Source organism: Podarcis cretensis (assembly GCF_951804945.1).
Source record: "Podarcis cretensis genome assembly, chromosome: 2".
In the NCBI taxonomy this organism is placed as follows: Eukaryota; Metazoa; Chordata; class Lepidosauria; order Squamata; family Lacertidae; genus Podarcis; species Podarcis cretensis.
In genome coordinates, this window is record NC_137171.1 from 10,055,728 (window position 1) to 10,062,053 (window position 6,326).

Sequence of the window (6,326 nt, forward strand, 5' to 3'; positions counted from 1 at the left end):
CTGATCCCAGGCTGCTAAGTAAAACATGTGCCAAAGAATGCTGCAACTACCGCACAGTTGCACTCATTTCACACGCTAGAAAGGTTATGCTTAAAATTCTACAAGGCAGGCTTAAGCAGTATGTGGACCGAGAACTCCCAGAAGTGCAAGCCGGATTTAGAAGAGGCAGAGGAACCAGAGACCAAATTGCAAACATGCGCTGGATTATGGAGAAAGCTAGAGTTCCAGAAAGACATCTACTTCTGCTTCATTGACTATGCAAAAGCCTTGACTGTGTCGACCACAGCAAACTATGGCAAGTTCTTAAAGAAATGGGAGTGCCTGATCACCTCATCTGTCGCCTGAGAAATCTCTATGTGGGACAAGAAGCTACAGTTAGAACTGGATATGGAACAACTGATTGGTTCAAAACTGGGAAAGGAGTATGGCAATGCTGTATATTGTCTCCCTACTTATTTAACTTATATGCAGAATTCATCATGCGAAAGGCTGGACTGGATGAATCCCAAGCCGGAATTAAGATTGCCGGAAGAAATATCAACAACCTCAGATATGCAGATGACACAACCTTGATGGCAGAAAGTGAGGAGGAATTAAAGAACCTTTTAATGAGGGTGAAAGAGGAGAGTGCAAAATATGGTCTGAAGCTCAACATCAAAAAAGCAAAGATCATGGCCACTGGGCCCATCACCTCCTGGCAAATAGAAGGGGAAGAAATGGAGGCAGTGAGAGATTTTACTTTTTTGGGCTCCATGTTCACTGCAGATGGTGACAGCAGCCACAAAATTAAAAGAAGCATTTTGCTTCTTGGGAGAAAAGCAATGACAAACCTAGACAGCATCTTAAAAAGTAGAGACATCACCTTGCCAACAAAGGTCTGTATAGTTAAAGCTATGGTTTTCCCAGTAGTGATGTATGGAAGTGAGAGCTGGACCATAAAGAAGGCTGATCGCCAAAGAATTGATGCTTTTGAATTATGGTGCTGGAGGAGACTCTTGAGAGTCCCGTGGACGGCAAGAAGATCAAACCTATCCATTCTGAAGGAAATCAGCCCTGAGTGCTCACTGGAAGGACAGATCCTGAAGCTGAGGATCCAATACCACTTCATGAGAAGTGAAGACTCCCTGGAAAAGACCCTGATGTTGGGAAAGATGGAGGGCACAAGGAGAAGGGGACAACAGAGGATGAGATGGTTGGACAGTGTTCTTGAAGCTACCAGCATGAGTTTGACCAAACTGCGGGAGGCAGTGGAAGACAGGAGTGCCTGGCGTGCTCTGATCCATGGGGTCAGGAAGAGTCGGACACGACTAAATGACTAAACAACAACAACAACAAGCAAAACATGCAGTTATGGAGACTCAAATAAGGTTGTGAACACGCAGCCACATGTACTCAGCATCCACTGTATTCCCACTGCTGGTGTGGGAAACGATGGTGCGCACGGTGTGAGCTACAGTCCATATCTATCTTCTAGCCTGGTGCTCCTTAGGAAATGCTGCATTTTGATGCTTACACTGTTGGGCAACTACTGCAAGATCACGAGCTCACATTTGAAAGGCTCTCAGAATTTGCAAAACAGCTGAAGCAACAGAGCAGAGAATGCAAACTGTGTAAGCAAGGCAAGACCCCATAGAAGTCCTGGGAATTATTAAAAGTTCCACCACCCCACAAGGCCATGCAGAAGCCAACAAAACTGAGAGCTCTACATCAGGAGTCAGCAACCTTTTTCAGCCATGGGCTGGTCCACCGTCGCTCAGACCATGTGGTGGGCCGGATTATATTTTGAAAAAAAATAATGAATTCCTATGCCCCACAAATAACCCAGAGATGCATTTTAAATACCGTAATAGCACACTTTCTCCTCATGTAAAAACACCAGGCAGGCCCCACAAATAATCTAGAGATGCATTTTAAATAAAAGGATACATTCTACTCATGTAAAAACACGCTGATTTAGAAGGCGATTGGGCCGCTTCTGGCCCCTGGGCTTTAAGTTGCCTACCCCTGCTCTAGCTGGAAGCAAAGAACTGGGGCAGTTGCTTCAGAGGCAGAATGGGAAGAGTGGCTGATTTCGATCAGAGTCCTAGCTCAGCATTCATGAAAACTCCTCCTGCCGACATAAAGCCTTTTCAAGATGCTACAGTTTGCTTTGCAGAATTTGCACATATAAAACATAACAGGGCAAACACTAGGACCCAGAAATAATCTGGAATATAAAAAGCAATGGAATATGGATCGCTAGGAAAGGTTTCGGTGAGTAAGCGCATGTGCAATAGGATATCGCTGTGCTTGCACAAACTATTCTTTGGCATGCTGGCTGTGCTTGCACAGTGTTACCAGATGATCCAAGGTGGTGCCATGTGTGCCTTGCTCTGGCTGGCAGTGGCTGATGCCAGCGCCAGTGGAAGCCGGATGGACAGAGTGGAGGCTCAGCAGACGCTGCTGGCAATGTGGTTGTTTATGACTATGATAAAGTTGTGCGTGGTTGTCAGGGAACTGCCATCGGAAAGACAGGAGGTGGAGGGGCTCTCAGAAGTCAGGAGAGAGCAGCGGCGGAAGGCAGCAGCAGGGGGAGAGTGGGAGATCAGGGAAAGAGAGAGACGAAGGAATGGTTCAGGGAGTCTTCCAGCGATAACAGCGGAGAAGTCTCAGGTGCTCCCATAGGTACACCCACTCCTCGCCGGAAACTGTCGCGCCGAGAATCTAGACGACACGTTTCCGTCAAGGAGCTTTTATGCTGGAGTAGATTCCGTCAACGCCCACTGTCAGATTCTGCCAGCGACTGAGGGCTCCGCTTAAGGGCTCCGCTAAAAACAGAGCCTTGCTAAGTTGAGCAAACTCTGAGGGACTAAGCTTTACGCACAAGCAGCTCATCATCCCATCACAGCAATCCGACAGTCTCTGAAAGCCGCTTGTGCAAAAGAAGCATCATGAGCAACCCAACCGGAGCAGGAGACGCAGGAGGAGCTGGAGCGGGTCCAAGCCTGGAAGAAAGGTACAGGATGTTGGAGGTCCAGCTAGCGCTGCAAACGGCTAGGCTCGAGGAGAGGAGGGCTCAGGATGCAGAAAAGGGGAAAGCCACCCCACTCACAAGGAAGGTGCCAGGATTGGTGCAGAAGTTTTGGGGGGGGATCCCAGGAACTATCAAGCCTTTAGAACAGAGATGCAATATGCCCTCAATCTGCAGTTTGATGACTTTCCCGATGAGGAATCGAGGGTAGCGTTTGTGATTGGCCATCTCAAAGGAGGGGTGAAGGACTGGGTGAGACCCCTGATGGCAGCTAATAATGACGCCCTAAAGGACTCGAGGAAGTTTTTTCGCGCCATGGACCTGATGTTTTCCAGCGAGATTGAGCAGGGAGTGGTGCGCAGACAGTTAATGGGGTGTAAACAGGGGAGCCGATCTGTCCGTGAGTACTGGACTGAGTTCACCATGTTGATTCATAAATTGGGATGGGACCTGTCGGCGGAACCCATACAAATGCTCTTTGAAGAAGGGCTATCTTCGGCGGTGAAGGACAAACTTTCCCGGGCGCCCAGGGCGGAGTCTATGGACCAGCTGACTAAATCAGCGCTGGCCATAGGAGCACGCCAGGAGGCGAGAGCTTTGGAGAAGCGGGAAGGGAAGGGGGAACGTTGGAGGGATTTCCGCATTCCAGAGATTCCCGAGCAGCATTCCCCGCCAGTAGAGCCGATGGAAATTGGAACAGCGCACGCGCGGGCAGTTTCAAACCCCAGTGGAGGGCGGAAGAAGGAGGGAAAGGGCGCCAAGAAATGTTTTCTCTGCCAACAGCCAGGTCACTTTGCCAGAGTCTGCCCACAAAGAAAGGAATGGCAAGGGATGGCGGGAGCTGTTGGGGGGGAGGAGGAGGGAGTTAAGGAGCAAGTAAAAGCCAACGCCTGGCTGCCACCATCGGGGCACAGCAGCCAGGCCAAAGAGCAGTGAATGTGCCCACGCCGGAACCACCAAGACCAGCGCTTGTAATAGAGGTGTCGCTAGAGCTGCCAAACGGACACCCACTAAAGATAAAGGCGCTATTGGACTCAGGCAGCTCCTGTAATTTTATGAGTAAGGAGTTTGCAGCCGAACACCAGATACAGACTATCCCTTTAAGTAACCCTTTGCAGGTGACCACGATTGATGGGAGGGCGCTGTTGGGAGGAGAAGTTAACCAGCAGACTGTCCCAATGATAATGAGGGTGGCAAGACACACGGAACTGATAGCGTTTAATGTGGCCACCTTGGGAGGAGCGCCCATTATTTTGGGAATGAGCTGGCTAGTGCTGCATGATCCGCTAGTGGGATGGCACCAGAGAGTAGTCTCATTTGGGTCAGCACACTGCCTGGCACACTGCAAGGAAGGGGAAGCCCAGGTGGGAGCCAAGGCCACCCTAGCAGGGATGGAAGTAGCTGATAAAGGGAAGGTACCACGACAATACGCCGACCTGGTTAACGTCTTCAGCAAAAGAGAAGCAGATAAACTGCCCCCGCACAGACCCTTTGACTGTCAAATTAACTTACTCCCAGGAGCACAACTGCCAGTGGGCAAGCTGTATGCAATGTCAGACAGTGAGATGCAGGAGTTAAGGGAGTTCATTGACAAGAATCTCAAGCGAGGTTTCAGCAGAGAGTCACGAGCGGTGGGGGGCAGCCCAGTGTTCTTTGTGGACAAAAAAAATACTAATAAACCCAGATTGGTCGTGGACTTCCGGGCCCTAAATGCAGTGTCAGAACCAGTGACTTTCCCCATGCCCAGAATCGATGACATTTTGACCCGGGTGAGGAAAGGGAAAATTTTTACCAAGCTGGACCTAAGGGGGGCATATAATCTGATACGTATGAGAAAGGGAGATGAGTGGAAAACCACTATGTTCACCCCCTTGGGGGCCTTTGAGTACCTTGTTATGCCCTTCGGTCTACAGGCGGGCTCGGCCTGTTTTCAATCGTTCATGAATCATGTCCTGGGACCATTGCTTTACAAGAACTGTGTAGCGTTCTTAGATGACGTCCTGGTGTACTCAGAGAATGAGGAGCAGCATGTGCGAGATGTAAGAGAGGTACTGAGCAGACTGCAAGAAAACCAGCTGTGGGTGAAACTGGAGAAGTGTCAGTTTCATACCAGAGAGGTGGAATTCCTGGGGTACCGATGGTCAGACAAGGGATTGGCCATGGATCCCAGCAAGGTTCAAGCGGTACTGGAATGGAAGACACCGAAAACTAAGAAAGACGTGCAAAGGTTCCTGGGCTTCGGAAACTTCTATCGGAAGTTCATCAAGAACTTTGCCCACTTAACGGCGCCCATCACTGATTGTCTTAGCAGCAAGAAGAAATTTGTCTGGACGGAAGAGGCGCAGTTCGAAAGATTAAAGAAGGCGTTTGCGTCGGAAGAACAACTTTTGCACGTGGATCTACAGCAACCAATGAGAGTGGAGACTGACGCCTCAGACCGAGCGGTGCGGGCTGTGCTTCTACAGCCGGGAAAAGATACGTCGGAATGGAGACCGTGTGCCTTCTTCTCGTGGAAGTTGAACAAATCCGAGAGGAACTACACCGTATACGACCGAGAATTGCTCGCCATTCATGAAGCGTTCCGGAGATGGCGACACTTGTTGATTGGGGCGCAGCACAAGGTCCAAGTGCGGACCGACCACAAAAATCTGGAGTACTGGAGAACTGCCCGAGTACTGAACCAGAGACAAGTGAGATGGGCCCAGGAGTTCTCCAAATTCCATTTTGAAATTCGTTACGTACCAGGACCAGAGAACGTAAGGGCGGACGCTCTCTCTCGAAAACCTGAGTATTTAGAGGGGGAGGGAGCGCCTGAGGAAAGGCATATCATCCCTGAGGACCACTGGGTGTGTGGGGCGGCATTGGTGGGGCAAAGAGAACTGGTAGAGGGCACCGAGAACGATGAATACGCCCAAGAGAAACTCAGAGAACTCAGGGGGACAGGGGAGAACACAGGGGGGGTTGAGGAAAAGAACGGGGTGTTGTATTACAAAGGGGCACTGTACATACCCGATGGGGAACTGAGGGGCAGAGTGCTCAAGCAGTTACACGACAGCCCCACAGCGGGGCACTTCGGGCAGCACAAAACCATGTGGTTGGTTACCAGGGAGTTTTGGTGGCCCAAGGTGAGGGAAGACGTACGGGAATATGTTAGGGGGTGCAACAGGTGCCAGCGAGCAAAAGGGGAGAGGCTGGCACCAGCGGGGCTATTGGAACCGTTACCCACACCAGAAAGGCCATGGGAGGCAGTATCCATAGATTTTATGACGGACCTGCCAAAATCCAAAGGGAAGACAGCTGTCATGGTGGTGGTAGA